The sequence below is a fragment of the Ursus americanus genome, chromosome 5 (assembly GCF_024610735.1).
Source record: "Ursus americanus isolate L20-20 chromosome 5, mUrsAme1.1.p, whole genome shotgun sequence".
Taxonomy (NCBI): domain Eukaryota; kingdom Metazoa; phylum Chordata; class Mammalia; order Carnivora; family Ursidae; genus Ursus; species Ursus americanus.
The window spans coordinates 2,640,549-2,665,733 of NC_142131.1; the positions used below are offsets into that span (position 1 = coordinate 2,640,549).

General features: G+C 38.9%; 1 long non-coding RNA gene across 1 annotated transcript in view; it reads right to left on the reverse strand.

The window, feature by feature from the left end:
• LOC148110024 (uncharacterized) overlaps positions 1 to 25,185 on the reverse strand; it is a 326,861-nt gene that overhangs the window by 282,788 nt on the left and 18,888 nt on the right. The window contains exon 2 of the long non-coding RNA XR_015724340.1: positions 9,726 to 9,849. This is a non-coding gene — a long non-coding RNA (uncharacterized LOC148110024). The remainder of the gene's footprint in view (positions 1 to 9,725; positions 9,850 to 25,185) is intronic.

The window sequence follows — 25,185 nt, forward strand, 5'->3', positions numbered from 1 at the left end:
GGGTGATCCGGACCTTCCAACCCTGACGCATCACCTCTTCAGCTGTTTTATCCTTGTTGGGACTGTTCTTGATACCATTTTCAATATATGATTAGCACTGAGATTAAAGGTATCAAAAGGTGATGAGTTACCTGAATTTTAGATAGATTCCTTTCTGTCCTATTAGTACAGCAATAACGCTAGATCTTCATTGGGATACAAGAATAAAGTTAACTAAACTTTAGGTGAATTTCCCCAACTAGTATGGGAATTCCTTTCTTTGCTGGTTCAGTAGCGCAAGAAGCCCAAAATGTCCAAGTGGAAGCGACAGCTTCAAGCTCAATGCATCTGTTACTATATCCCTTGGTGAAAGCATCACTTCACCAGTCCTGAGAATGAGGACCTTTGATCTAGTACACTCTAAGATTGCATCGATGATAAACACGATTTCACAAGTGGATCCCTCGAGGAGATAGTGAGAGCGCCCACCCTACTTCCACACAGTCCCAAATCCAGGTGGTTTAGCTACTGAGTACATAGCATGAAACGCTGGTCATTAGTTCACTGTATAAACTGCAGCTTCGTGAGCAGATCCTGTACCCTGTGAAGAATGATACTCCAGCTTGTATCTTAACTGAACTTTTGATAAGCCCTTCCATCATCCTACTAGGCAAGTTTGTCCACATGATGTGGATAAGGCAGTAGCAGCGGATCACATGGGTGGTCCTGCCCCAGAGTCATGCCTTCTTCATGAGAAAGCTTCCTGTGGTAAGTCAGGCATTAAAGCCCTTAAAGGACAGTGTTGGCAGAGGCACTACAAGTTATAAAAGTCAATCCACAGCTGAGTTATGGGATAATGGCTGACAGTTCCAGGGCTGAAATGTATCTGGTATAATTAACCTGCCCCTGAATGGTTATCTGGTTTCTCTTAGGGATGATATCAAATCAAGGAGTTGGTCTCAGTCGATGTGGGCTAGCAGGAGGCAGCCAGAAATCCTCAGCGTTAGTGACAGGCAGCCTCTACGCCCACCGTGATCCCTACTCTGTTCGCAGGCCCATTGTGTAAGTGGGGGATAAACAAGGAGAAAGACTGGGTAGCAGCTGCAAAATGAGTCACCCTACACCGCTGACGGGTAGTGACCCTGTGAGGTAGATGGTGGTAGGATATGAGACATAAAAATTCTCAATTTCTGCGCCCATTATCATCAGTTTACCCATATGTCTTTTCCTCAAACTTCTTCATTTCTGGTCTTCTATTCTTGTTCTTTCAACATCCCTAAATGACCAAACAACTGACCATGTATGTCCACACCTTGGATCAATTCCTCACTCACACAGCACGAGCATTCAAGCGCATGCTTGCAGTTCTGCCCGCTGGGGAAATGTCCCTTCATAACCATCTTTCTTGACCACGTCTGAGAAGGCTGTAATGTAGTGGTGACTCACTCTTGCCTAGCAGTAACACACTGAGCTCTGTCGGTTGTTGAAGGGAACTTCACAGAAACCATACATGTTTTTGAGAGTGGTGACAGGAATCTGAACCACCCGTTCATATGATTTACTTGTGCCTCCTGAAACTGCGCGAACGTTTCTATCATAAAAGGATTCCTGATGCACCTGCCTGGCATTATCACCTTAGAAGATCTGTTAACACCTGATCGTGATGGGCTCCTCTGGTGGCATATCCACATAAGGTTCCTTCGTCAGACTTTGAATCCCTACGAGGGCACGGTAGCACACCACAAGCTGCTTTTCAAACAGTAAGTCATAGTCTTCCCCGCAACACTGCACTTTCCCCAGAATCTTAGAGGCCTGCGTCTGACTCTCCTATGGGGGCTTTCCAGACACTGTGCAGAGCACCCAGACGCCCCTGTAGCACCACTGAACCTGCTGGGCCATATAATCCACCCCAGAGACAGGCTCCTAGAAGAAGAGATTGAACAGGGATCCGTTTTCATGTGGTGTACTGGGGAATGCTCTCAGGAAAAGGGGGGGGTGATAGAAGATATGTTTAAGTCTTAACCCCCCAGGGCCTCAGAATGTGACCTTATTTGAAAATAGGATCTTTACAAATGTAGTCAAGTTAAGATGAGATCTTTAGGGGAAGCTCTAATCCAATATGACCTGTGTCCTTATGAAACAGGGAAACTAGGACAGAGAGGCCCACATGGAGAATGCCCTGTGAAGACGGCAGAGATCAGGGGACACATCTCCAAGTCAAGGGACACCAATGACTGCCAGCAAGCCAAAAGAAACTAAGAGAGGGACATGGATCAGATTCTTCCTTAGAGCCCTCAGAAAAATCAACTCTTTCAACCCTCACCTCAGACTTCCAGCCTCCAGATCTGTGAGACAACAATTTTCTGTTGTTTAAGCCACCCAGTTTGAAGTGCTTTTTTTCTACCACAGCCCTGACAGACTGATGCGGAGCACGAGGGAAATTCGGGGTGTGGTAATTATGTTCCTTATTTTGTTAGTATGGTGAGCGAGTGAGTTCAGAAGTCATAGAACTCCATACTTAAAGTGGCTCATTTTGTTGGATATAAATGATTCTTCAATAAAGTTGATTTTAACAAGTAAAATCAATGGATTACTCATTATTAGTTCAAAGTTATGGCTGCTGCTAGTCATTTTTTGCTCTTCATGCTTATAGACTACTTCATGCCAGTTATTAATTACCTGATTATTAATTGAAAATTAGCCCTGATTACCATAAGAATGTAGGAAAGTACTACATAGTGGGTACAAGGAGGGGTTTGTCTGGAACTCAGTGATTCACTGGGTGCCTGCCGATACTTCCAAGTAAATTGGCAAGTGCAGACAAAGCAGGTGCAAGAATAATCCAGGCTGTCTGGATCCTGAGCCATGTACAGGTATCACATTTTTTAAAATTAAATATTAATGAAAAGGAAAAAAAAAAGAATAACTCTCTATACTCCTCTCCACTCCATACACATAGCCTTCAAATACACAGAAATCCTGGGTAACTATATTTTAATTTTAAAAAATCTCCAGGAGACCGACTTCTGTTCATGAAGTTTGAAGTCAGATTTGGGGAAGGGGATGAGAGAAGGCTAAGACAGAGGAGAGACTGGATAAGATATTCCTTAATTAAAGGCTAGGTTTTAATATATATGCAGAGTCAGCTGTAGTGCCGTCTTGGTGTAAGAGAAAACCCAAGCAGGCCTTCTTCTTACAAAACTCTGAAAACAGGGATAACACTCCCCTGTCCCTGAACCTGGTCCTACTCTGTTTTCTGCCACTCACGCACACTAGCAATGGTGAAATTATTCTTTATAAATTTTGGTACTTTGGAATTTCTGGAAAAAAAAAAGTACTGGTGGAAGAGTGAGTCTAAATTCTAGTGGGGGAACTGATGTTTAATTTGGAACTTAATGAGTTTGAGGAGTGTCTGGGACATCTGAATGTCCCCAATAGCTAACAAGCTTCCCTGGAGAAACCCGAAAAGTATAACCTAAAGATACAGAGTGGGAGGCAATAAGGGAAAGGCTGGCGTCCAATGGAACCACGAAAAGAAACTGTGTGAAACAAGGACAGTGGGCAGCAGTCAGAAGCCGGGGGTTCACTAACACTTGAACACGAGGAAGAGCATCAATGGGCACAGACAGGGAGGCCGACTGGAAGAAGGTGCTGTTACCAGCACCAAGCACAGAGTAGGCAAGCGTGCACAGGGAAGCCTGGAAGCTGCACAGGAACACGCTCACAGGAACTGGCAATGAGATGACAGCTAATAACCTCCAAGAGCAGTTGCCAGAGTGTGGAAGGTTGAAAGCCAATCACAGCAAACTGAGGAATGAATGGTAAATGATGGAATATCACACAGTTAATAGTATAAGAAGAAAAGGGCAAGAAGAGAGTAAGAGACATTTACAGGAGACAAGAGTTGAGAAGCTATTTTAGATGGGAGACAGAGTGTCAAGGCAGGGCAATTTGAAAATGGGAGACACCTGAGTTTCTTAAAACATGAGGGGAAAAGAGTCAGCACAGAAGATAAATTAATGAGGTGGGAGAGAGAAATGTTAGTAAATGGAACCATACCTGTCTGGCTGAGGAAGGAGATGGACTTAAGGGAATAGATGGGATAAGAAGAAAGACCCCTTATTTTCAAGAAGTGTAGGAAAATCCGTCACAGGGATGTAAATACAGATAAGCCTCCTGGTAGAGAAAAAAATTATCTGAAAGACAGCATATATGGAGTCCTTGAAGTAATAAACGTGATTTAAAAGATATCAACCCCAACAGAATGCTTTGCATGACGAAAGTCCTTTTTTTTTTAGATGAAAGTCATATTATCTCAGTCACACTAAATCCAGTACATTTAGAGATTGTTTGTATATAAAAACATATTCACAGAATAAGCCTCATGGGTAAAATTAACTGTCACTAAAGTCTGCATAGGAATGCAAAACACAATTTTCTTAGTGTATCTTAGGTAGAAAATAGAACGGGATCATGATGAGTCATGCAGCCTATATCTTACAAGATCGCTCTTACAGAGCACCATCATTTCTCTGGTTAAATATGAGGTTAGACACGGAGGTGCTCTGTCTACACCACTGCAGAAGCGCTGTAGGTGCACGTCAGACGGGGGTTGGAAGGAAGCCCTATTCTTCTTCACTTCTGTTTCCTGTTGTATGGATCACAGCAAAAAGATGCCAGCTACAAACAGCCTCTGCCTCAGAAGTGGATTCTCCTTTAACCTGGAAATCCTACTGAATTTCTCCTTTCTCTTTAGGTCAAATACCTAGCTACATCCCAAGCTTTAGACTTTCCCTCTAATCCCTCCTACAAACTGCCCACATCTGGCTAAGTATCTATGTCCATTAATGCAGAAGACATACACAGTAAACTACATGCAATAAAGGGCAATAAAAACAAAAACAAAAACAGGTTACAATGGTTGTTTCTCTGTACTGGCAAATAGCATTTGTAGTTAGCCGACACACACGTTCCCCCACCCTCCCTTCACCTAGCGTGTGACTGTTCGACACACCGCATCAGTAAATAGGCAGTTTACTGACCTGATTACAATTTTGAGCCCATCAATTATACTGTTCTTCCCTTCACTCAGATGGATTTTGTAAGATGGGAAAAGTGTTAGCGGCTAATGTAAAGGAAATGTGCTGGCAGGTTAACTATTTTGTTCTTCGGTGAAACTCCCGCTCCTGTTGTTATGATAGTCTGCAGAACAATCACCAATTAAGCTGGGGACTTGGGGAGGTTCTCCTAACTTAATAAGAATGATAGATACATTGCTGTTCAAGCCACACACTTAGTCCCAGCCAGCGTGCCTGGGGTTTTCTAGAGCACAATTTCATACCACTTTCTGTACCTCCACACACCCGAAGTGGGAGTTAATTCATACTGGACACAGCAACAGCTCCCTACAACTCACTATTTTAAAGTAATCAGGGATGAAGCAAATCTTCTGTCCACGAGTTAACGCCTTATTGCCCTGCCTGCCATGGAGTGCTGTGTGTCTGAGATATGCACCCTGACCAGACGGGATTATGTGAACAGACATTTTCTAGAAATGATGACTTACGAGTGCCTGCCTCATTCCCCTTTGCCTGGTAATACCCTCACAAAGGCCATTTAGAAAGGATTCGCCAGCTTCCAAGATACGGAATTTGAGTTCTAAAGTGTCCAAAGATTAGTGAATGCCATTTTTTTTCTCCTCTGGAGCATTTCTAATCACAATTTGGTTACTGCAGCCTAGATGCTGACTGAGATAACCCATCTGGAACTCTAAAAATAGAATCTTCTGAGCTACTTCTCTGTCTTCTGAGCTTCCCAAAGGAAAGCTCTCCAATGATGTGCTGCTCATTATCACCAGAATCTTCATAAATGGGATGATTCTTTTTTTTTTTTTTTTTAAATCTTGGAAGATGCCAGATTGACAGTGCTTACAACTGGGGTCTTTGATTTGGGATTACACCCATGGTAACAGAGAGGCTAAAGTGGCAGTGAGTCGGCCAGCCTCTGCCTTCCACAAGTCATTGAAAAGCAGGTTTCTGAATCCGAGCTGAGAACAGTGATGTCCACATTCATTATCTGGCCACCTTCCTACAGGCCAAACAGACTTTCCAACTGAGATAATTAGGGCAGAACCAACATCTCCGCCTCCTGGACAGCCATGCCTCTGAAGGTTTAACCAAAAACTAGAAAAAGTCATGAGTTTTATAGTGCTTCCTACACATCGCCATTTTAAAAACTGGGCCATTTTATTTTACTATAGGCCAATTATTTATGGGTTATTTATTTCAGAAATAAGATATGGGGGCATCACAAGAGGAAGAAGACCTTGTTTCCCTCCCTGTCCTCTCAAATTAGGTCTCAGTTTCACCAATCCTGAAATACACGAGTGTCATATTTACATCCACTGTTCAAGGAGCATTCTTCCCACTACTCACAGGAACTAGAAAACCCTTAATTACACAGTATGTTCCAAACAGGAATGGCACAAAACAGAATTTCTAAGAGAAAGAGGGAATGTTCTATCAGAGTTTCTGTTCAGGTGGCTCATTATTTTTCAGGGATGGTTTTAAGAATAGCCTTGCTACTAACAGCATTAAGATGAGAGGGAATATCAACTTCTACCAGAATATCAACTTCTACAGTACTCTTGAAACATTAATTTTACTCTTGAGAAAATTAAGAAATGTCCTCACTTCAAGCAAGTTCAAAAAAGATATATTCTTCTACTGACAGAAATGCAACCTCTCAGAGCATGAGAATGTTTCCAATACAACTTCTTATCCCAGGGTATTAAGGCTGTACCTTTATACAGTGCTTGGCATGCTGACCTGTGTCTTCATGCACCTTGGGTAGGGCACTTTCTTCCGTCTCTTCCTCATTCTACTAGTTTAAAAACAAAAAGAAAGCAAACAAAAACAATGCTTCCCTCACCCACTTGATTGGTGATTAAATTTTCCTTCATAGGTTGTCAACATTTCCCAATTAAAAGGATACCTTAATCCAACACCTTTGCAAGGCAGGTATCAAGACCTTACCTAAGAATTCGTTTTAATAAGCTAGGGGCCGTATAGGACAAGCGTAATTGTTTAGGGGGCCGTATAGGACAAGCGTAATTGTTTAGGGGGCCTATGTATAGGACAAGCGTAATTGTTTAGGGGGCCGTATAGGACAAGCGTAATTGTTTAGGGGGCCGTATAGGACAAGCGTAATTGTTTAGGGGGCCGTATAGGACAAGCGTAATTGTTTAGGGGGCCGTATAAGACAAGCGTAATTGTTTTGGAAGGACAGATGCCGTAATGAGGGGAAAATGAGAAATAAACAGGAAGTTAAAGGATATTTAAGATAGTTGGGTATCCCCACAAGGAACCCAGGACCAGCTTTACCTCTGAGACTGACTTGTTTGAGGAGTACTCAGAGCCTAGGTATCACAGTCAGACAGACTTTGGTCCAAATCCCATCTTGGTTGTACTTACTGATCTATGAAACTTAGGGTGAATCATCTAAAGTCTCTAGACCTCCTTTCCTCCTCTATAGAATGCATACCAGCTACCTGGCCTTTACTGGAGATTTCAGTACATGATATCACTATAGATACATGACTGTGTCAGAGCCCCACAGGAGGGACCCAGAGGGACACTCAGGTAAGAGACACTGACAGTGAATGATGATATCAACTACTCATTAGAAAATAGCATAGAAAACAAAAGAATTATACATACATAGATTTTTCCTAAAATACCTTACAAACTTTTTGAACAGTTATTAAAACTTGAAATCGGTTGAAATGCTCTCTTCTTTCAAACAGTCATTATGGCTAGGAGGACGTTTAGCCCAGGCAGGCCCACGCAGAGGTAAGCAACAGGTTGTTTTGCTCCTGGATAGCATGATCAAGATGGTCTTCATGACCCCCTCAGCTTGACTATACTTTAGACAGGCTTACTCCTGAGTCCAGGTCCGTGACCTCCCTTTTCTGAGAGAGTATATTTCAGAAAACTTGTCACTGTAAATTCTTTCTCTGCCCCTTTGAAATGTATGTAAATCTCTCAGCCTCCTGCCAGTTTTACAACTTAGGAAATGTTTTTGTCAAAGACCTAGGAATCATTTTTGAAATGTAAACACTGGAGAAGATAGCACCCCTATGTCCCAGTACCTGTGGAGGATAAGGTCTAACTTCCATGGTGCTGATTAGGAAACACAGGTAGGTTAATCCCAGAAAAAAAGCATCTGCAAATTTCGGAATGACTAAATGTGCTCAACACCTCCATTGACCAACCTCCTCTCTTAACATCCTCTAGTACTTTTCCACGAGCTCACTCTCAGGGTTTAAAACCCTCCCCCTTTTGTTTCCATGAAGCTAAGTATCCAGACTTGTTCTGGGCTCTCTGCCCTATTGCTGGCAATAGTACTGAAATAAAATCAACTTCTGTCTGCTCATCTTGTCCGGTGCCATTTTTTTTCTTTAACAAGCTCCACTCTCATTTTAGAGCCTCTCTCTTGGCCATGAGTGCCTCTGTCAACATCCAGTTTAGTGCAGTTTCCAAAACCTCTAAGAGGTTATGACTTGCAGGAGGATGAAGCTTTCAATAAAGGGGAGATTCAGGGAAGTCCATCCACAGTTGGAGTTCTTTAAAATCTACTATAGAATGTCTATGCCCAAATAGCTTCCTCTGGTAAGTTCACCTCCTGTTCACCTCTCAGGGGTAAATTGGTGTAGCGAAATGTAGCAGGAAGAGCCTCAAATGTGTTCACACCTCCTACATGCACTGCTGTTTGCAATGTGAATTTGCCACCTTTCCTATCAAGAAATGCAGTCTTTTTCTTAAACTCTTGAAATCTGAGCTTGGTCTTATGTCTTTCTTTAGTTAATGGGACAATAGCCAACATGCCAGAAGCAGAAATTTCAAGTGTATACATGTGGGCCTGCCCTTGCTTGCTTCTGGGACCCCTACTGCCTCCAAATAATGAGGAACTACATGGAGAGATCCCAGCCCTCACGGGTTTCCTAGCTGAGTTTCCAAACATGAGAATGCAGCCATCCTACCCCAGCTGATCCATCACAGCCCAGAACATTTAGGCAGTCTACAGAATCATGATAAATGATAATTTTTTTAATTTTAAGCAGCTGAGTTGCCATTTTGTTTTAAATATAGCAAAAGCTGATACCATCAGGATGTTACGTTTACTGAGAAAGTATGAATGAATTCCCAACCCAGAGAAATGAGAAACTAGCTGGAGAAGGAGGGGTATCCAAGAAAACATTCTTTCATCATCATGAGTCTCAAACCAGAAATGTTAGCTAGAATTTAAAAGAAGTTTTTTAAGGTAATTCAGAATCTCATAGAAAATCAATCTGTCTGTAGGACTAAAAATATCTCAGCTTTGAACACTTCCTTCATTCTTATTAGACTTGAAAGCATGCCCATTGATCTAGCAAGAGCAATTTGCTAATAATTAGGCTGGCAAGGCAGGCTCAGGTTTGTTACCACAACAGTGGGTGAGGGGCCCCTTTAGTTCACAGAAGCCTCTGCCCTAACAAGACAGAAGAGATGAAGAAGTAGCAACTGAAAATGCCTCTGTTCTCAAAAGTTCAGGTGAGATTAAACTCCATCACAGAAAAATAGTTTCCAAGCAAAAGCCACCCCATTCTGTACTTGAGGCCTTCCACATGAAGAAACAGTCTTTAAGTCAGGGTCCCTTCCCAAGAGATCCCACGATAAATACTCCTATTCCTTTCATGTGGCACTTACTTCTTTTTCTTCTTCCTTTTTCTTGGTCTTCCAGGGGTATGAGTGATATGCACTGGTCCACCTCTGCTATTAGACTTGAAGTTCCTTGAGGGCAGGGTCTGGGTTTAATTCATGCTTTTAGCTCCTACAGAACAAGACACAGAGAAGATGCTCAATATTTTTTTACATAAATGAATGGAAGAGGGCAGGTTCTTTATAATACAGGGACCATCCTGATGACTATAGGGAGCTTGGCAAGAAATGGCCCCCTTCTTTGCATAAAATAAAGTTTACATTATAAAAACCTACATCATTTATGAGAATGTGTCATTTTTTTCATAAAAGTGCCTGATATTCCACCAGAAATCATGATACTTGACGCATCTGTAATATGTTTTCCTTTGAGTGAATTCCAGACATAATTTGCTACTTGCATCTCTCTTTGTCTGGGAGACCAGAAGTTCTGAACGGGGGACAGACTTCAGGAAGTGCCAAGACAAAATTCTCTTCCTGAGATGGCACATAACCAAACAAGCTGTATCTTGACACATATATATTTTTTGGAAACTCTAACTAAAAATGGTATTGTTTTGTTTTCAAGTGGTTATTATGGTGAGATTAGTTTTACTGTTTCAGTTGTTCATAACCCAAAAAGAAAAAAAAACACCTATCCCTTCCCTTATAAAATATTTATTATTTTATATTTTAAAAGAAAGAACCAAATCAATTCTGTTTTGAAAGGCACATTAAAAATGTAAGCACAAAGTACAGGGCACATTTCACAGAAGATTGGAACTGCTAACAGTTTTTTGTTTTTGTTTTTTTTCCCCATCTACCAGAAGAAATCAAATGAAGCCAGTTTGCCTCTGGGGTTTTAACATCATTACAATTCATCTTAATAATGAAGTTAAAATTAACTGAAAGAACACAAAATGGAAAAAAAAACAACAACCCTCACATCACTAACATGGGTTTATTCATGAGGAAATGGATAAAAGTAATATCCTTTGGGCAGAGTTAAGGAAAAAAATCAAAATAACCAGTACACAGGTACCCCATGATAGAAGCAGCAGCTCAAACAGTCATTTTTTGTTTATGGAAGAGCAAACTAATGCATGACACACATACTTCATACCCATATATAAACATACGTTTGGACACATGTATATACACAATAAAAAATAAATTCAGCCACCCAGAGATCTTTAAAATTATATTCAAAAATATTACAAACAAGACGCTCTACTTTCCGTAGAGCTGTTTCTGAATCACACAACTAAGCAGGAACTCAACTCTGGTTCATGTAAGCTCCCTACATTATCTCGGTGGAATCTTTCTGTTAAAAAATGAAAAGACAACAGAAAGGTCAAAAGGGTCATCTCCACTCCACAGGGACCTCAGAATGTCTCCATGAGCACTCTTGCTTTGACTTTCATCCTTCCTCTCTGAGAAAAAGAACAAAACAGGCATCATGCTCCTGGGAAATGGACAGGAGTTTTTTTTTTAACCAATTAAACCCTTTCCAGAAAACGAAAGCTGTCATATTGGAAATACAATGATGGTAACACTAATGAGTGGTAGAGCCAAGTTGCATGCTAGAAGATGCTGTGTTGGCTTGGCTGTCACGTGGGAACACTGCTCATTCATTCACAATCTTCTATGGTATAGTTTAGAATTCAATCATTTTTCTTCAAACCAGTAAATTAGCTTGGTTTGGACTAGAAAAAGAAAGTGTACATTTCCAGAGAGGGTTTGCAAAACTCCAAATTACAGGACTGAAAATATTTTTTTGTGTGGAGTTTTATTTTGTTTTGAGAGTATGAGAGATTATCAACTTAGTATCTTAAATTTTCTTCAGGTTTTTTTTTTTTTTTTTTTTGAGAAACCAAATATAAAGAGCAATGTGAATTAGGACACAGAGGAAGCCCAAATTCTCATGGAGCTTTTATCTTTTCAAGGAAACAATTCCAAAAGGTTGAGGATGAAGTCAAGATTATCCATTTGCAAATGCTGGGATCTTTTCCCCCCTGCCAATAACCATCACTTCTAATTAATCAGTTTCCACCCTTTCATTCTGATTCCTTTCAATATTTAACTTTTTTATATTATACGAGGTGCAAAATGATAATAAAGTATCAAAAACTCACACTAGCATATTATCTATGTTCCACGATTTTACCACTGGTGAGCTGGTCATATGGCTCAGGAAACGCTCAAAGTTACACGCTACCTGTAACTGGGTAATATATACACAGAAATCTTGCCCATGAAACATATATTTACATAATAAAACTAGAGATGACTTAGGTAGAGAAATTAACATGATGGGGGGGCTGATAGCTAAGTCAAGATTTTAAATGATTTAATAATACCTTTCCACTGAAAACAAAGAATCATAGAATTATGTGAGCAGTATAAAATACGGTATAGGGTGGAAAGCTATGGAATCACAGAGTTCTAATATGCATACATAATAGCTTATATGTCACCACCAAGTGAAAAATAAAAAAGGTGCTTCGTATCACACAACTGATAACTTTGTGAAACACAATATATTCATTATATTTACAGCTAAGAGGCAGTTTGGCATAGCGGTTAGGTGCACAGGCCCTGAATCCATACTACTTGGATTCAGACGCCAAGTCTTTGCTTGCTAGCTGTGTGAACTTGCACAAGGACCGAGAAGCAATGAACTGATAGCAGGCACATTAATAATAATGGAGTTGTTGATAGTATGAAGCATACCAGTTCCTATAAAGCACTTAGCCCAGACCCTGTGACCTAGTAAGTATATCTTTTATTCATTTTTTTTTTAAAGATTTTATTTATTTATTTGACAGAGATAGAGACAGCCAGCGAGAGAGGGAACACAAGCAGGGGGAGTGAGAGAGGAAGAAACAGGCTCATAGCGGAGGAGCCTGATGTGGGGCTCGATCCCGTAACGCCGGGATCACGCCCTGAGCCGAAGGCAGACGCTTTAACCGCTGTGCCACCCAGGCGCCCCATATTCATTGAACAAACATGAAAGAAGCACATACTATGTTCCAGGTACTGTACTAAGTACTAAGGATTCAATGCTGAACAAAATTGACACAGTTCCTATTTCAAAGAGTAATAATATGAGCTGTAGAACTGTACCTTTTAAAATGGCTTAGATAAATAGCAGGTCCACAATGTTTACTGTGTGTGTGTGTGCGCGCGCGTGTGTGTGTCTCTCTACATACTGGGCTAATGCAAAACCATAATTGTTCTTTTCCTGAGTTTTTCCCTCTCCTGTGCCTGCCTGAGTCCCCAGTGCTTGGAGATATGTATAGAAGATGTAAGGAACACATTACTAGATACAGACCAGATATTCATCACAGCTTAAAGTCACCACTTCCCCCAACCTCTACCTGTCTGAAACATGGAAAAAAGGAAAAGATGGTCAAGTAGTGAGAAGACCAGCACACCCACCTTAAGATAAGATCATGAAAACTATGTACAGCTTTAGGGATGTGGACTCTTCAACACTGCTCATTCTTTTCTGCTCATATCTCTTGAGGATTAGAGCCAGAAATTTAAAGGAGTAACTGTAAACACTGTCGGGCTTCTATGTCTAAAGTTACCAAGAAAATTCAATGCTCAGCTATAGGCCCTAGCATCCAACAAAGGCTTTTTTGTTAGTATCAGATGGCACAGAATAAGACAACTGTATCCAAAAGTCACAGCTGGAAGATTAGCTACATTTTAAATGGCATTGTTATGGGCATTTTGCCAACAAACTTTCGAGATTCTGCTGTGAAGCAGACACTGTATTCAATATTGGCGATTACACAGTGAGCAAACACATAAGTGCCCTACTGTCTTAGGGATGAGAAGCACAATTAATGAAATGATCGTGCTAATGAGTTTAGGAATATCATCCCAAGGGAATATGCAATAAACAAACATAAACCAGAGTAGATGATCAGAGAAGGGTTCCTGAAAAAGTGCAACTTTAACTAAGAAGAGTTAGTAGCCATTACTGAGACAAAGATGGGAAGTGAGAGTAGGAAGAGGATGGGGCCAGGGCTGACTTTGTGGTGATCTGTTACCCACAAACAGATAACTAACGTGTCCTTGTACAGCAACTGATCTGGGTAGGGCAAAAAGAAAATAAAAGAAAATCTTTCCTTTCTCTTATTAAAACAAAACAGGATAATGTCAAACTAAAGCAGTGTGCTGCTTTCTTAGACAGCTACACACAGTGTTTTCCAGTTTTGCAGATTTTATAGGAAAAAGACAAGAGTAAATGCTTATGTCCTTACCATTCTCAAAGCCATCTTGGACGCAGAGTGTGGTACCATCAGAACGAGAAAAGACCTATATTTTCCCTTCACCCAGACAGCAGTAACATCTAGGAACACAAAGAGTAAGGCTCTCCCCCTAAGAAACTATCGTTTACTGGATGACTGGCTCTACCTTTTCCACTTTCTTAAAAATGGTATATAAAAAAAAAGAAAGTCAAAGTTCTTTTGTTCTCGTTGCTTATATCCTTGCTAAATCAGTAAAGAAACTTTAGGGGGAGACATATCATGGAAATCTTCGCATTTATTTAAAATATATTGATAAGGCTTGGTCTGGTTGTACACCTACAAGTATTTTGTTCCATTAAGTAACAAACTCTTGATTCAAAGTGTTTTATGCCTTCTATGTTAGAATACTTCAAAGATGGAAATAAATCTCTGCTCTAGAAACAGAGAATGATATCAAAAATTGAATGGGAAAGCAGTGACAAATTCTCACTCTGAAATAAATGTGTGAGACTAGCTGACAACAGGGAAGCCAATTCAGATCCTCACCCCTTTGGTGGTGTGGCTTAACACCAAATCTAACAGGCATTTAGCTGGCTGACTGGGGCAGGAAAAGAGGGTCTACAGCCTTTAATGCCTGCTTCTGTGAGAATGCACCAAAGCCACTAAAATTATCAATTAAGACTTGAGGTTCATGTCAAATTTGGTGATTTTTTTTTTCCTTTCAAGGGGATCAGGCTAGAGAAATAGATAACTTTTGGCTCAAATGGTCCAGAGGAAAGTAAAAATAATCTCTGATAGCATGAATAGGGATTATCAAAATTGTTATGTCTGCATAAAACATGGAAGTTCTCATTTCTCACAATCAAGTGTCTACTGGAGATTACAAATTATTTTCATTTTGCTACTATCAAGGAATAAAGTCGAACACCTGTGTCTTTAAGTGATCCACCAGCCAGCTACTTAGGTTTAAAAAAAAATGTACATCAGCACAGTGCAGGAGCAATGCCAGTGCTTTGGTGCCTAGAGGAAAAACAGTACTAGAGTTTTAAAAAAATGTGAATTACTTTTTATTTTTCATTCGGTATCAGGATTTTTACTCTTTATGCAAGTGACTGCACATGCAACCAAAGGGGAGTGGGGGGTGGGCAGCATCAGCTAAACGGACGTTTTAGCTGTGCCGTAGAATTCATGTAGGTACAATGGACTTGCCAATAATTAAACAGCAAAAGTTATACTTTCTCCTCAAGAGAAAAAAAGCCATGAACATCGGCCTCTTTTCAATTCCAATCCAGATCCATGGAAATGAAGGGAAGGAAAGCTACGAATTATGGTCTATTTGAATCCATTATATCTGCAGGGTGAACGCAAGAATAGAAAGAATATGTCATCTAATAAAAGATTAATGTGAGAACTCTTCTGAGTGATAACCACATTGCTTCCTCCTGGAGCTAATTATGCCTTTGAATCACATTCAGAAGGGAAGACACAAAGTTACCTTCAGCAAATACTTATTTTAATTGCTTAATAGTGAACACTTCTTTTTGAGCTAATTGGGTTATTTTTCTGGGAGGGTCACAAGTCCCTCTGCCCTGGTAGAATACTGAAGACGAATAATGTTATTCCTTTGGAAGAAGGATTTGGAAAACTGTAATTATTGACAAATAATCAGATTTTTTTTGTCAAAAGATAATTTGAAACTGAATTTATTTTGACCACTGAATTATTCTGTAGAGTTTTTGAATGAGTCAAGTCTCAGGAATTAATCCACAGCTGTGCTCTGTGTCTTCATAAAGAAAGAAAAGAGATCTTCTGTAACCTCATTTCTACACATCCACACAGATAGCTAAGAATCCCACTTGGCCTCCCAAGAAAATATATGCAAACGTCAGTATCTCTTATAAGAGAGACTGACATCTTCTAACCACTCACTGGTAACACCAATGTAGAAATGATAAGAGTGGGTTATCCAGTAGGGTAGAATACTTTATTACTGAAATTGTTAAGAACTGATGGCACACAGTGTTAAAAAATTATAACCCAACTTTAAGTAGGTTGTTTTTTTTTTTAATTCTTCTCAGGCCAGACAGCTGGGCAGCTCAGTTGGTTAAGTGTCTGACTCTTGATTTCAGCTCAGGTCATGATCTAGGGATCCTGGGATCGAGCCTCACATTGGGCTCCATGCTTGGGGGGTGGTGGTGGGGAGTATGCTTGGGATTCTCTCTCTCCTTCAGCCCCTCCCCTGCTCATAAGCATGCATGTGTGCTCTCTCTTGCTATTAATCACTTGATGTATATTATCATAATGAATTATTTCAGCCAAGGAAAAGAAACTCAGAAGGTAAATAATGCACCTTCCACTATTACTCTACTAGTTACTCAATTAGTTAAACAAGTAACTATAGTTACTCAACCAGTTAAACAAGTTACTCAACTTATTCAACTAGTAACTGACAGAGCCAGGATTAACACCAATTAAAAATATCAAGAGTTTCCTAATGCCAAGGCCATATATTAGCCACTAGTTACGCTGTTCAAATGAGGAGTCTGAGTCTTCCAACTATCACCTCCTTTTTTATTCCTTAAATGTCACAATCCCAGTATGGAAGTGCTTAGGCCAATGAAAGGCTAAAAGAAATGATATCTGTGCCCCAACTTGCCTTATATGAATTCTGCTGGAGGAAAAAGCCATATATATGGGACAGGGGAGTATACTGTCCTCTCTTCTGCCAAGGACAGAGCAAAGAGAAGAGAATGAATTTACACAGATACATACATATCATCAGTTTATGTACAGTGAAGGAAACAATCAACAAAACTAAAAGGCAACCTATGGAATGGGAGAAAATATTTGCAAATGACATATCTAATAAAGGGTTGGTATCCAGAATATGTAAAGAACTTATAAACTCAACACCTAAAAAACAAATAATAATAACAATTCAAGGAAAAAATGGGCAGAAGACATGAATAGACATTTTTCCAAAAAGGACATCCATATGCCCAATAGACACATTAAAAAGTGCTCAACATCACTCGGCATCAGGGAAATACAAATCAAACCCACAATGAGATACTGCCTTACACCTGTCATAATGGCTTAAACTCACACAAGAAACAAGTTGTTCCCACTGTGGGTGAGAATGCAAACTGGTACAACTACTGTAGAAAACAGCACGGAGTTTCCTCAAAAAGTTAAAAATAAAACTATCCTACCATCCAGCAATTTCAGTACTAGGTATTTACACAAAGAATACAAAAATACTAATTTGAAGGGATACATTCACCCTGATGTTTATAGCAGCATTATTTACGATAGTCAAAGTATGGGAAGAGCCCAAAGGTCCACTGGCTGATGAATGGATAAAGATCACACACACACACAAATGGACTATTACTCAGCCATAAAAAAGAACAAAATTACTATTTGCAATGACATGGACAGAGCTAGAGAATATTATGCTAAGCAAAATAAGTCAAAGAAAGACAAACACCATATGATTGCACTCATGTGGAATGTAAGACACGAAACAAATGATCACAGGGGAAAAAAAACAGAGGCAAACCAGGAAACAGACTCGTAAGAGAACAAACTGATGGTTATCAGAGGGGTGGGGGAAATGGGTTACATAAGTGATGGGTATTAAGGAGTGTACTTTTGGTGATGAGCACCAGGTATTGTATGGAATTGTTGAATCACTAAAGTGGACACCTGAAACTAATATTATACTGCATATTAACTAACTGGAATTTAAATAAAAACTTCAAAAAACCCAAAATTAAACTCACTAGAACATTTTCATACTATAAACGAGGATGAACTTGATAACCCAGATTTGAGAAAAGTACTTCTGAAGGCTTGTATAATTGTTTTGTCAGGCTATAAACTAACTGGACCATTCCAAGTGGGTAATTTACTTAAAAGGGAATGGATGTTCTCAAAGCTAAGAGTGTGGGAAGGATATGAAGAGTAAACTCTTAGAGAGAGGTAGAGAGAAACTTGTTTCTTTCTTAGGGAACAGTGTTAATTTAGTTTGGACTCCTAGGTGTGGAAATACAGAGTGCCCTAATGGCGATGGTTAGTGATCTGCCCCAGTCACATGGAGCTGTGCAGGGATGAGCTAGGAAATTAGCTCTCCAAGGTCCTTAGGACAGGCTCAGGCAGTAGCTTGCGTCTGGGCAATAGCTGAGCTCAGGAGACCACAAAGCTGATTACATCAAGACACTGATCACCGGAAATCCCCCCTTGGTAGCTTCTGTCATTATCACTGCCATGAGATTTAGGATACATATTCCTCATGTCTTCTATTAGATTTCTAGTGTTTCTCAAGTTGATCCCTATCTCCCCATAGTACTTCCCAATCCAATAAATGGTTCTAATGCATGAGTTTGTGATCCTGAGTCCCACAAAGACATTCAGCAAGTCTTAGAGTATAGCCTCTATTTGGGTCCCCATTTGCCTATGCTATAGCTGCAGAAGATAACCTTTCAAAAACTGCAGACCTATACAACCCCTTTGGAAAGACAAGTGCCAATATCTATTTAAAAAGGATCATTGGGGCACGTGGGTGGCTCAGTCAGTTAAGCTCCTCCCTTTGGTTCAGGTCATGATCTCAAGGTTCTGAGACCAAGTCCTGCACTGGGCTCCCTGCTTAGAAGGGAGTCTGCCTCCCTTCTGCCTCTCACTGGTGAGTGCTTGCTCGCTCGCTCTCTCTCTCTCTCTCTCTCTCAAATAAATAAATAAATAAATATCTTTAAAAGACAGGATCATAAGCACAACCTATGGTCTAATAACCACACTTCTAACTACATACTCCAAAGAAATATGTACACATGTTCACCAAGAAACTTGTACAATAATGTTCATAGCAATGCTATTTATAATAGCCAAAAGCTGGAAACAATTCAAATAGGTTGGATACATAGAAGGTGTTATACACACATAACGGATTACTATACAGCAATAAGAATGAACAAACCATAGCACGTAATAACATGGATGAATTCCACAAACATAATAAGCAAAAAAGAAAAAAGTAGATGGTAAAGAAGTGCATGTTGTATGATTTCATTTTTATAACATGAATACAGGCAAAATTGTACATTTTAGAAACCATGACAGTGGTTACCCAGATGGGGAGGGATAGATAATGACTAGAAGGGGGCAAAAAAAGGATTTCCTGTAGTGCTGGTACTATTCTGTTTATTGAGATAGGCCTTTTCACATGTGCATGTTTATCTTGTAAGCATTCATGGAACTATAAGCTTATGAGATGTACACTTTCGTTATTACTATATAATGTTATAGTACTTGAATCTGAAAAGTTTACTTTAAAATGATAAAATAATGTAGGTTTTAAATCTGCCTTGCTTTTTCCAACATCCTCCCCCATCCCAGGTCTCACCACCTTTTGCTTTGGGAGTCATGGGAAGACTGATGAACACATCCTTTGGAGTGAGGCTTTCTAGCCTCCCTGGACTTATAAATACTGCCCTTTACCAAACTCAAAGCAACAGCTAGAATCAGGACGTCTTCCACTTGTCTATCTTATTACTACAAAATGTCAAGTTCCATGAAGATTAAGTCTTGCTTTCTCAAATGAATGTCTAATGTCAGTTCAACCTACCTCCATCTTTCTTTTCATTCATTCATGCATTTTATTAAATTATATTTTAATTACTCAATTATGTTGGGCATCATATTCAACTATGGAGATAACAACAGCAAATAAATCCATGGTCCATACAACCTCCCTCTTCCTCACTTCATTCCTGTAGCTTCCTAGTAGATGATCATGACCTCCTTCTCAACTAATCCATCTGATATCCAATAAACCATCATGATGTGGGAAGTCTGTCTGTCCACCACAGTTCATGACAGGTAGACAGAGAGATGCAGCTGGACCAGGCTGTTAGAGTGATTGAATCATTCAGACTTATTCTGAAAGATGTAGGGAGCCAACCATATGAATTAAATGGGCCCATGAAATGATTCCAGTGTATGTAAATAAAATTTATAAAAAATGAATTAAAACCAGAAATATTCTTCTATTTGTCTGCTTGTGATTTTCTTTCTGGGAATCATCATATCCTAAATGTCTAGCAATTTTTAAATACCTTTTTTATCTCATTCCCATGAATTAGGGAGCCTGGTTAAGTGGATTGTAGACTCTAGGAGCTATGTTTTTAAGACATAAAAGAAAAGGAGTTCATAGCATTTCTCTGTGGATTTATCAGCTTCATTAATAACTTATTCAGTTAGTTTAATAATGTCAAGTAATAATGCAGCCCATCAACAATGATTACGGTTTTTCAGAATAATAGGCATGGCTATATGTGTACCAACTTTTTGAGTAAAACTCATGAAAATGGTATAGTGTTACTATGTTGCCAGATTCAGCCTCATTCCCAACCAGACAATTGAAAACTCTGAAAATGCTTTAAATTTAGATTTGTTGGGGGTATAGATTTGGATAATATTTGCTATATCAAAATGCAACAGGAACTCTAAATACTCTTTTAAACCTACACTTTCCAAGCCAGTTTCCGTGATGACTCACACTTACATTATAAATGATGTTATCACAAAAGAGTAATCAGACTGTTAAGGCTACAAATTGTCTACATTTGTTCTGAAAAGACCTTCGACATTTCCAGTTACACACACCTTCACTACGTACTTCTGCCCTTTGCTCAGAAAACATGTATTTCCAGACCTCTATTCCACAGATGACAGTTACGGATTTCACTTCACCTCTAATCTGATCTTTATTTCAAATTCCCTTTCTCTACTTAGCCTGAGCAATCTTTAGACAGCCTTACAACAGTACCCTTCCTCTCCTTTCTTTTCCCTTCCCCTCTCCTTTCCACAAACATTTATTCAAGGCTTCCTGTATTTCAGACACAGGTGATACAAAGACAAGTAAAACACTCTCTGACCTGTACCACCACTAAATTTCCACCAATCTACCAATTTCAAGCCACTCAAGTTCCCTTAGCATCCTGGGATCTGACTGGTTTGGGTCTCTGATATGTAATCTAAGCTTCTTTTAAAAGCAAGTTTGCTGCAGATTTTTTTTTCCTTTTCTTATAAGCTGCCAGTGAAACAAACAGCAAGCATTCCTCCATCATCTTCTTTCTTGCTCACGACATCTCCTTGACCACCCCCTTATCCACTCCATGGACTTTCATGGTCAGATTGGTAAGGTGATTTCATAGGGAACCCAATCTACTGGAAAAAGCCACACTTCCTCCTACAATCCCCAGATCACTTTCTGTGCTGAGATTTTACTGACAATTATATTCTATAGACAAGGATTGGGGATAAGATGCAAGGCACAGAAAACTAACACTGATACAGGATGAACCTCACACCAGCTGAGTCCTACTCTACTTAGTCCTAGAACATTTATGGAGATTTGTCATCTTAGAGATAATAGTGATGAGAGAAACAGCCTCTAATTTCTTAGTAACTATAAAATCATGAATAACTGTGTCACAACTATCCCAAATGATTTTTCCCCAATCAATTCTCAACCTGATTTCATTTCAGGGTCAACACTGTGGGTCATTTTATATGCAGAAAATGTCCCTGAACTGAATTTATTGCCTCTCAGTCTCCCAACAGGCTTACTACTCCTGAATCAGAATTTCAATTGTGCTACCATTTAGGACTACATTTTTTTTCTGGTGGTGGCTGGCAATTAACTCTAATAACAATGTGAGTTGTGGCATAGCTTTAAATTCTTCCTGTAGATTGGGGGACACCTGGGTGGCGCAGTCGTTAAGCGTCTGCCTTCGGCTCAGGGTGTGATCCTGGCGTTCTGGGATCGAGCCCCACATCGGGCTTCTCCGCTAGGAGCCTGCTTCTTCCTCTCCCACTACTCCCCCTGCTTGTGTTCCCTCTCTCGCTGGCTGTCTCTCTCTGTCAAATAAATAAATAAAATCTTTAAAAAAAAATTCTTCCTGTAGATTGAAACCTACCTTAAGGAGAAAGCAATAGAACTATTTTTTTTTTTTTTGGCTTAAACAACAAACATTTATTTTCTCACAGTTGTGCAGGATACAAGTCCAAGATCACAGTGTCAACAGGGATGGTTCCTTCTAAAACCTCTCTCCTTGGCTTATAGATGGCTGTCTTCTCCTGTGTCTCTGCATGGTCTTCACTGAGATAAATCGGCATACACATTATAATAGTTTCAGGTGTACAACATAATGATTTGATATTTGTATATATTGCAAAATGATCATCACAGAAAGTCTAGTTAACATCCGTCACCACACACAGCTAACAAAATTGCTCTCTTGTGATAAGAACTATTAAAATCTATTCTCTTAGCAACTTTCAAATATGTAATACGATACTATTAACTATAGTCACCTCACTATACATTAAATCCCCAGGACTCATTTATTTTGTAACTGGGAGTTTGTACCTTTTGACCAACTTCACCCCTTCTGCCCATCCCCCCAACCTCCATTCACCAACCCTGGCAACCACCAGTCTTTTTTCCATATCTGTGAGCTTGGGTTTTATTTTTGCTTTGTTTTCGATTCCACATGTAAGTGAGATCATGCAGCATTTGTCTTTCTCTGATTTATTTCACTTAACATAATGATCTCAATGTTTACCCATGTTATCTTAGATGGCCAAATTTCATTCTTTTTTATAGCTGAAAAATATTCCATTGTACATACATATTTTCTTTATTCATCCCATCCGTTGATGGATACTTACATCGCTTCCGTGTCTTCATTATTGTAAACAATGCTACAATGAACATGGGGATGCAGATATCTTTTCATGTTAGTGTTTTTGTTTCCGTTGGATAAATACCTAGAAGTGGAATTACCAAATCATATGGTAGTTCTACTTGAATTTTTTGAGGAAACTCCATACTGTTTTCCATAGTGGCTGCAAAAACTTACATTCCACCAGCAGTACAGAAGGGTTCCTTTTTCTCTGCATCCTCACTAACACTTATTTCGTGTCTTTTTATAATATCCATTTAACAGGTGTGAGGTGATATGTCATTAGGGTTTTGATTTGCATTTCCCTGATGATGGGTGATACTGAATACCTTTCCATTCACCTGTTAGCCATCTGTGCCTTCTTTGGAAAAATGTGTATTCAAGTCCTTTGTCCATTGTTTAATCAAACTATTTGTTTTTTTGCTACTGAGTTGTATACATTCTTATATACTTTGGATATTAACCCCTTATCAGATATATGGTTTGCAATGGATGTGTTAATTAATTTTATTGTGGTGATCATTTCTCAGTATATGCATATATCATATTATTTTGGACAACTTAAACTTACATAATGCTATATGGCAATTATATTTCAATAAAGGTGGAGAAAAAAGAAAGAAAATAGGAATATAGAACAAGGAGGGCAAATAGCATTTTAAAAGATGAAAGATTTCAATTCAAATATATCAACAATTATAAATGAACTAAGTGCTTTAATGCTAAGAAAAATTTGATCAGACTTAAAATTACAACCTGATACGCTTACAAGAGACATTTAAAACACAGATACAGTATATCTGAAAAGAAAAAAAGGAAGACCCTACACATACTAACCAAAAGAAAAACTGATATAGCCAGATTATATCCAAGAAATCACACTATTAAGAGGAAGCATTATTAGAGATACAAAGAAAGATTTCAAAATGATAAATTCAGTATGCAAGGAAAATATTTATATCTATCTAAAATGATGCTCTCAAAATATGTAAAGCAAGAATTTGCAGAACTAATAATAAAATATGATCTAAAAAATGGAGAAATAAAACATTTCATAGACTGGAACACTCAATAGTGTAAAGTTTTTTACAAACTGATTTAAAGAATTACTGTAACCATAATCAAATTCCTGAGAAGTATTTTCTGAAACTTCACAAGTGAATTTTAAATTTTATTTAAATGCTACCATTATCTGTAAATAACAATTTTATTTTTATTTTTTCCAATCCCATCATTTGTTTATGCATTCATGCTCCAATTTATTGGCATTAACCTGCAGAATGATACTGAATGAAAGGAGCTCTACTGGACCTCCTGGTCTTGATACTGATCTCAGAGGGATCAATATCGTTAAAATTGATGCCTTTTTTAAAATTATTTTTTATCAGAATTAAGGGAGTGCTAGTCATTGTTTTCTATGTGTTTTCTCATAATGAATGTAAAATAAATTTTTTAAGTGTTTTCTGCATCTGTTTGGATTATATATGAGTTTTCTTTTTTATATTCTGTTACTGTGATAAATTACATTGGTTGGCTTCCATATATTATACCAATCTTGCGTTCCTAAAATAAAGCCAACTTAGTCATGGCATATTACCATTTTTATGTATTGCTGGATAGGATTTGATAGCATGTTGTTTAAAAGTTTTGTATCTATGTTTATGGGTGAGATTGACCTATAATTTCTCTTTTAAGGTCCCTGTCAGGTTAGCTTTGTAAACTAAGTTTGGCGAGTATTCCCACTTTTGCTTTGTATCTTGTCTTTTGAGAACTGTGTTGTTTCTTAAATATACAACAGAAAGGTATGCTAAAACATGTCCCTGTGAATGTGATTTATCTTTCCTTTTAGTTTTGTCAAGATTTGCTTTATACAGCATATACATTCAGAATTATTACAGCTTCCTGGTGAAATTAATACCATTATAAAATATCCCAATTTGTCTTTAGTAATGTTTCTTGCCTTTGGCTGATATTAATCTAGCAAGATCAGCTTTTTTGTTGGCATATGAATTACATGTCTCTTCCTACCTTCCACTTTCAAACCTTCCCTATCTTCTAGTTTACGTGCATCACTTATAAGCAGCATATAGTTACCGTGTTTTAATCTCACAGCTTTTGTTTCCTAGTGGTGTTGGATACCTCATTTGCGTTTAATCATGAATGATATATTTGCAATTAAATCTACATCTTATTACGTGTTTTCTATTTGTCTTCCCTACATTCTGTTCCTCTTTTTTCCCTTTCTTGCCGACTATCTTTTAATATTCCGTTTTCCTCTCTATTAACTCAGCAGCTGTACATTCCTTTACTATTCTTTCCATGATTTCAGTAGGTTAAGACATGCTTCCTATACTTATTAAAGTCAAATGTTCCCCCACTACTAGTTCCCACCACTTCTCCAAGACGACTCGGGAACTTCAGTGCATAACTCTCCATCTCCTTCCACCTCACTTACATTCT